Source organism: Mastomys coucha, unplaced genomic scaffold, assembly GCF_008632895.1.
Source record: "Mastomys coucha isolate ucsf_1 unplaced genomic scaffold, UCSF_Mcou_1 pScaffold6, whole genome shotgun sequence".
Lineage (NCBI taxonomy): Eukaryota > Metazoa > Chordata > Mammalia > Rodentia > Muridae > Mastomys > Mastomys coucha.
This window is the reverse complement of record NW_022196912.1, coordinates 60800765-60808264: the sequence shown is the minus strand read 5'-3', so window position 1 is coordinate 60808264 and position 7500 is coordinate 60800765. Positions and strand designations below refer to the sequence as shown.

The following is a 7500-nucleotide window of genomic DNA, read 5'->3' as shown; positions in this document are numbered from 1 at the left end:
ATACTCGATGAAGGCTATTGAACACACACATATATGCACATGGCATTTAAGATAGTGACTATTCTACAAACACATAAATATATCTAATAATATAATATAGGTATAATATCTGTATATCTATCTACATGTATTTACACAATGTAAATTACACACAAAGATATATATATACTATATAGTGTGTATACTATATAGTGTATATATTGTATATATGTACATATATGTATATATATGTATATATATGTATATATATATATATATATGAAAAATACGCTTTATTTTGTGCTTAATTTCTTTTTTTTCGAGACAGGGTTTCTCTGTGTAGCCCTGGCTGTCCTGGAACTCACTCTGTAACCAGGCTGGCCTCTAACTCAGAAATCCACTTGCCTCTGCCTCCTAAGTGCTGGGATTAAAGGCATGCGCCACCACTGCCCGGCGTGCTTAATTTCTAAAATGAAGAAAAAGTGTCCCTAAAATAGGAGTAAATAAAAGCTGCAAAATGTCTGCCTAAAGCAAAGTTTCAAACCAATTCAGTTGCTCAAGAAAGAAGAGCTTGGAGATAAACTAGGCAAAGAGAAGGCAGCTCCCACAGACAGGCATGCGATATCATGAGTTATGACAACTAGGAATTGGGATTAGTTAGGCTCACCTTTCTGATCAGTAATGATCCTGTTTCCATTATCCAGTTAGATCAATCACTCCTAACTCAAGACATGTATTCTAAAACTCCAATGGTCCAACTTGCCTTTTTATGTAAGTTTTATACCTAATAGTACATTATGTCCCTGGTAGAAACTAGCATTTGTCAAGGGGTATTTATTACATAATGGCTAATCTCTGTGATCAACGTTTCACAAAAGGCCTTTAGCAGTTAATAGGAGAGTAAATATTTGAAGGATTCAGAATTTATTTCCAGTAGTAAAAAAGTCATTAAAAAAACTAGAGAAAGATTAACGTGTCTAAAGTTATATTGCAAGTCAGAGGGATATAGATCTTTCAACTCAGGCCAGATGTCTAGAGGAGCAAGGCTTTGTAGATACTTCTAGAGAAATGTGACCTCCACATTTCTCTATAATGTTGAACTGTGCATGCCTTGCCTCTCACTGTTTGAATATAGACTAGAGATTTGATGACCCAAGAAAAGAATCTGTTGATTGAGCCCATTTAGATGATTTTGAATATGAAATTTAATTTCTTCTTAATTATTCTAATGTGAACATTTCAGTATTTATAAGACAAAGATGAAGTCCTCAAGTAAAACATTTTAGTTTATTAATGATTAGCATTGTATGTGATGTTATAAAAATGAGTTTTATTTGAATAATAGAAATTTGTACTTCTGAAAGAAAATTCCAATCAAATATGTTTATCAAATAATATAGGAAATAGGCTATAAAAGATTTTATGAAATAATTTATTTGGCACTTTTAATATAAACTTTTATTTATCATTTTAATAATGCTCACAGAAAGATTAAGGTAAAATTAGGTGATGAAATGTTCAAGTAATTTGTTCTAGGTAACGACAGTAGATGGAGTAGTTATTTTCAAACTCAGTTGTGTACTCAGGCAATGCCCTGAGTAGTATTTTGTCTTACATGTTTACACTCAGAAGAGTCCAGATGATTGTAGAATATCTAGTGCAATAAACACTGTCTCACCAGAGGATCACAGTAGAACAGACTTCGGGAGAAAGTATTCAATGGATAAGAAACCAAAAACTGTAGCAACAGCAAGAGCCAAACACTCTTTGTGAACTTCTGTTGGGTTGGTTGATTTCTATTTTCTTATTTTCGATAGTTTGATATATCATTATATTCACCACCATTGCCATCTCATATCTTCCCTTTCCCTCTGAATTTCTTTCACAAATAGTGCCCCAGTGACTACATTGTGACACAACAATTAGCAATAAAGGGCTATTCAGAAATGGGTAGAGCCTTGCCAACACCTCTTCTCCTGATGATTGAAGGTCGAAGGGTCAGATTTTATGCAGGTATCCACTGTGACTGTGTGTATATAACCACAATTGAGTGTTGTATGTGCATGGCAGCACTTCATGGCAACCTCTCAATATTATATTCTGACATTCCTCCCCTCTGTCCTTCTCCATGATTTTCCCTGAACCTTGGGTTGAGATGGGGTGATATAAATGTCCCATTTAGGGATGAATAACTAATTCTCAGACTTTGAACAAATAATGGGTCTCTGCATTAAGCACTGCATTCTGCATAAAGGATCCTCTGGCTCCAGGGAAAGAACAACATTAGCCTGTGGGTATAAACATAAGTATTTACAAGGATGTTTGGTAATGTGTCAATTTAGGTAAGCAGTGCTAATGTGTTTGCCCTCTTAGGACCATGACTTCTCCAGCTACAAGCTTTTGCCCAGGTGTATAATATCAGGGCACCACTTGAATTACAAAACAATTGATTACTCCCAATACAGTCATTCCATTTCACCAGCAGGCATATCTTGTCTGGATAGTTAAGCCAGAGTTTTTAAATGATATTCAAACTAATTTGAACATAGAAGTAAATTAGACATATTAGATAACAATATGCCAGATATGCTTTTAATCTTAGCTAGAAACAGGCAGTTATTGTGAGTCCAACCAATCTGGTCAGCCTAAAAACCTCCAGGCCACCCACACTGTGAAGGAAGACTCTGTCTAAACAGTAAAAGAAAAAGGTTTTTAAAAATGTGAGAAGCTGTAAGTATAGCGACCTCTTGGACAGCCTTTAGGACAGGAGAGTTTTGTCCTAAAATAGGATATACTTCTAGTGAATTCTTAAGGCATCATCAAATTTTGGTATTATATATTTCCAAATTCTTATTGTGGTTTAATACTCACCAGAAATAAGAAAAAAATAAGCCAGCCCGACTATACTTAATTTGGACCAAGTCTACCTCATGGCCATTCTAACTAAAGACTTCATTCCATTGACACCTGCTGTGAGTCTCAGATTTCTCTTCATGCCCAGAGTTTGCTTAACACCTACATAAGCCTGTCCACTCATTTCATTTTTATTCTCTTTTAACGGTTAGTAATGACTTATTGAGAACCAACTAAACCAACATGTCACACATCTGAGTATCCATAAAGTTATAGATATTACTTAACATTCCATTTAGAAGAAACACTGTACAGGTCATACATTCTGCTAGTCATGTTGAATGTAAAAGATAGAACAGTGGACACTGATAGACAGAAAAGCAATTCTTGAGTTCTTTTGTACAATAAGGTAACTATGAGTGACAATCATGAACTATGTACTTTGAAAGTGAAATTAAAAAAAAACTTTAGACATTTTCACCACAGATAAATGAATATGTTTATATATATACATATATATATATATATGAACATTATATAATGTTCACATGCATTAAAGCATCACATGGTACCTCATAAACACAACCTTGTCACACAACTTAAATATGTGAAAATTACATCTTTCTCTCTTTCAAATGGAGTTTACACACATTGTAGATTGGCTGAATCCAGCTGATGAATGTATGTATTATGTTATTTTATTGTAGGAACAACTAAATTTACTTTCTTGGTGATCTTGAGAGATCAGTTTATTAAGTGCATGGGGAAAGTGTTTGTTCTTTGTCATGAAAGAAAGTCCTTTTGTATATCGCAAATTAGCATAGATTATCTGTACAGCAGAGGATGGTCTTAAGCTCAACTAAAATTACGTGGAACTTGTGAACATCTAGAGAAGGCCCCTTGACAAGCCTTCTAGACCACCCAAATTTATCCTTAGTTCACATATTCAGAATCCACAGACACTGAAAGGAAAGATATACAATCAAGATGGAAAAGAGTATGGAATATGCTTGGGAATAAATACTCAAGTAAGGTTGTTTCCTATGTGCTTCTGTCACATGCCCTTTGTTCTATGGTTTTTATTTCCTTTTGAATTTTATGACATTTCATTTCTAACAACTAAGTGAAACATACATACACACATACATACATACGTACATACATACATACATATTTATAAGGTTTCTCTCTCATTTTCAAGAAATCCATATAATTAAGGTTAAGAGCAAGTTAACCAAACAATACTCTTTACCAAACATAAAGATCAAACCTGATGCAAGTGACTGAGAAAGATTAGCTTGGGAGATTGAGCCCTCCCTAAACACATGCAGTTTCCAGACAACAGCCCAGATGCAGGACCTTATAATAGAGTTAGTGTCAACTTACCTGCATCATAATCAGAGACGGTGGAATCAAGGACAGAAGGATAATGGGAAAGCCTGGAGGGATTGTGCTTTGCAGAATGTCAAAGAAACCTGAGTTCCAGCAAAGTCATGTTTCATTCAGATTTTTCAAGCTGAGTGAGCACTTGAACAGCTGAGAAAAGGTTGTTTTATTTTTCTATCTGAGCCACTTTTGATATATAGAACAACACACAGCTCAGACAAGAGAAGCATTAAGAATACAAACTTTCACCGGGTAGTGGTGGCACATGCCTTTAATCCCAGCATTTGGGAGGCAGAGGCAGACAGATTTCTGAGTTAGAGGCCAGCCTGGTCTACAGAGTGAGTTCCAGGACAGTCAGGGCTACACAAAGAAACCCTGTCTCAAAAACAAAACAAACTTTAAAAAAGAATACAAACTTTCTGAAGAGAGTTGATAAACCTTACAGGTCATTGCCAAGAAAAAAAAATGGGTTCTACTTTCACAAAGAAGCAATAATGTAAAGGACAGAGTAAAAGGAAAAGTTTATCTCAAAGTACATAGAGTGTTACCATTTGTAAGAAAATAGCATCAACCTGAATGGAAGGAGTGCATTAATGTTCTTTATTATTGATACATTACTCTAGTAGTCCTATCTTAAAATGGGAGCCAAACTGGTGAGCTCTCTGAAAGAGTGAATATTCAGGATGCTTGTCCAGGAGATGTGGGAATGACTCAGAACCAGCAATGCCTCGGAAGTACTGAAGAATTGAAACTATAATAAACAGAAAATAAAATACTGGCTAAGTTGCAGAGGGAAGCCAATGAGCCATCAAAAGTTCTTTTGGGGACTTTCTTTTCATGCCTGTAACTTAAAGCAGTGATGATGCCAGATCCCTAAAATGCTTCCACCCTTAAGATTCCATGAATTAATCTAGCACAGTTGCATGTATGCAACTGCATAAATTGGAACTATTTTCTTTGGTCAGGCAGCACACCTTAGTCATTGGTACAGATTACTCCTAGTTTTAAAAATCTGTAAGTTCCTAAACTTTATGGTTTTAGCTTTCATCTCACATTAGGAAGTAAACTGGGGAAGAGGTAATGAGTCTGTAGCAAACCTGGGAGCATGAGATTACTCATCTTTTTCCAATCACTTGATAGTTTATCTATATTGGAGCTGAATGAAGGGGTACATCCATCTCATATTTTGTCCAATTTGTATAGGTAAAACACTTTATAACTGCTATATGTCATGCTTTTGGCTACTAGAAAAACAAGCTACATTGGCTTACAAGATCAATATGTCTCTCATTAGCTTATAATAGACATGTTTGGAGAGCAACTGTGAAAATGAAAGTAGTCATCATAGTTTGGTACTCTACAGAAGTATCCAGAGACATAGTTAAATTGTTGATGCCAGTCTTCCTAGATGCTGAACAGTTTTAAAGAAGCAAAGAAACACACCAAGTGAGGAAGAAAAAAAATATTAACTTTAAAACTATAATAAAACATTAGTGGCATTTTACAAGTCCTAGAGAAACCCCAGTGTTGCCTCATTATTAGACTTAAAAATAGCCCTTTAATTTTTCATCACAGTTCTGGTTTTAGAAAAGGCAAGCCAGTGTTTCCCAGAAATAAATGTGTTTCCTAATTTTAACCTATTTACAGCTACCAAGAGCTTTTTTTAAAAAGGTCAGACCCAGGCTGTTCGCAAATAACTCAGAAGAGAAAAGTAGAGTTTTGTTTTGCTCTGTTTTGTTGTGTTGTGTTTTCATTGCAAAGTAGTTGGAATCCAAGTTTCTCCCTAAGGCCAAAACAGAGTTGATGCAAACAATATAGTACTAAGAGCCTTCAGAGAAAAGTTATGAGTGTTACTGGGAAACTAGAAGGTTCAAAAACATCTGTGTATGATGAGGAATTTAGAAATAACATATATGCTTAGATATCTTAAAATTTCTCTAAAATTATGATTCTGACTAATGTCTGTATAACATCAGCAAAAAAGTAATAGCTGGGACTGGAGAGGTGGCTCTGCAGTTAAGAGTACTTGTTAATCCTTCAGACTACTCAGATTCAATTATCTGTGTCATGCTCAAAACCATCTGTAACTCACATGGTATATGCATATGATACATGTTCACATATCCAGGGATTCTTACATACACATGAAATAAATTAATAATATTTTAAAGAACTAAAGGTTAAAAAAGGGCTAGCAACAGATTTGCATTTTTGAAGAGATGCCACATCAGAAAATTAATTATCAAGAATTGAGACATATTGTTTCTATTGTTTTTGCTTCCTCGCATCATTTCCTTTTTTTTGTTATTCCTAAAACAAGCTCTTTCAAAACGCAAGCTAAACATGACTAAACACAATGTAGCATGATAGTCTATACAGAACAATCTTAAAGGTATAGAACATAGATTCTTTAGATAGAATTTAGGAAAATTCTTTAGAAAACATAGTAAATGTAACAGAAGACTCAGCAAGCTAGAAGACAAAGACTCACTTGACTTTCAAGCATGTTTTAGGCAAGAGTAAAAAGCATTTTATTTGTAGACTTACCAAGCTATAAAATAAAAGTAGTACATTTTCAGGGGTGAGAGAAATGAAATGGAAAGTAATAAAGATGCACAGTTTACATACAGTAAAGATTAAAAGATGTTCCTGAGGAAGCACCAGTGCAATTACTAAGCAAAGACTATAAATTGGTTGTTTAAAATAGTCAAAGAGGGTAGAGAGGTGGAGCAATGGTTACAATAATTTGCCCATGTCAAGTCTTTTTCTATCTTCAAGGACTTCATTGGGCTGGGGTATTGATGGTATAAAGAAATGGCACGCACACACACACACACACACACACACACACACACACAACACTCACACTAACACGACATAATAACTGGGATGGTTGGGATTGTGTGGACTGGACTGGGTTCCCTGTTGGAGAAACCATAGTACCCAGAAGTTTAGTATGTTTATCAAGTACAGTACAGTTAAATAGAGAGGCAGTATTATTGCATACAACTGAACAAGGACAAAAGAATATTATATGAAGAGAAACAAGAGACTACATTTATGGTTTATATCTGAGTCAAGAAGGCATGTTTAGATAATCTCAGTAGTCTTGATAGGGGATAGCTCTTCATGCTAAAAATAGCACATACACTTCATTCAGGGCTTCCTCTTCTCCTGACATGTTTTCATGAAGAAGATTCAGTTCTCTAACTCTGATGACTCACACCTGCCTGTATGTATGTGTGTGTGTGTGTATGTATGTATATATATATATATATATAT

General features: G+C 35.0%; 1 long non-coding RNA gene across 1 annotated transcript in view; it reads left to right on the top strand.

The window, feature by feature from the left end:
* Positions 1–1955: 1955 nt before the first annotated feature.
* Positions 1956–7500, top strand: part of LOC116079563 — a 7958-nt gene continuing 2413 nt past the window's right edge. The window contains exon 1 of the long non-coding RNA XR_004114041.1: positions 1956–1992. This is a non-coding gene — a long non-coding RNA (uncharacterized LOC116079563). The remainder of the gene's footprint in view (positions 1993–7500) is intronic.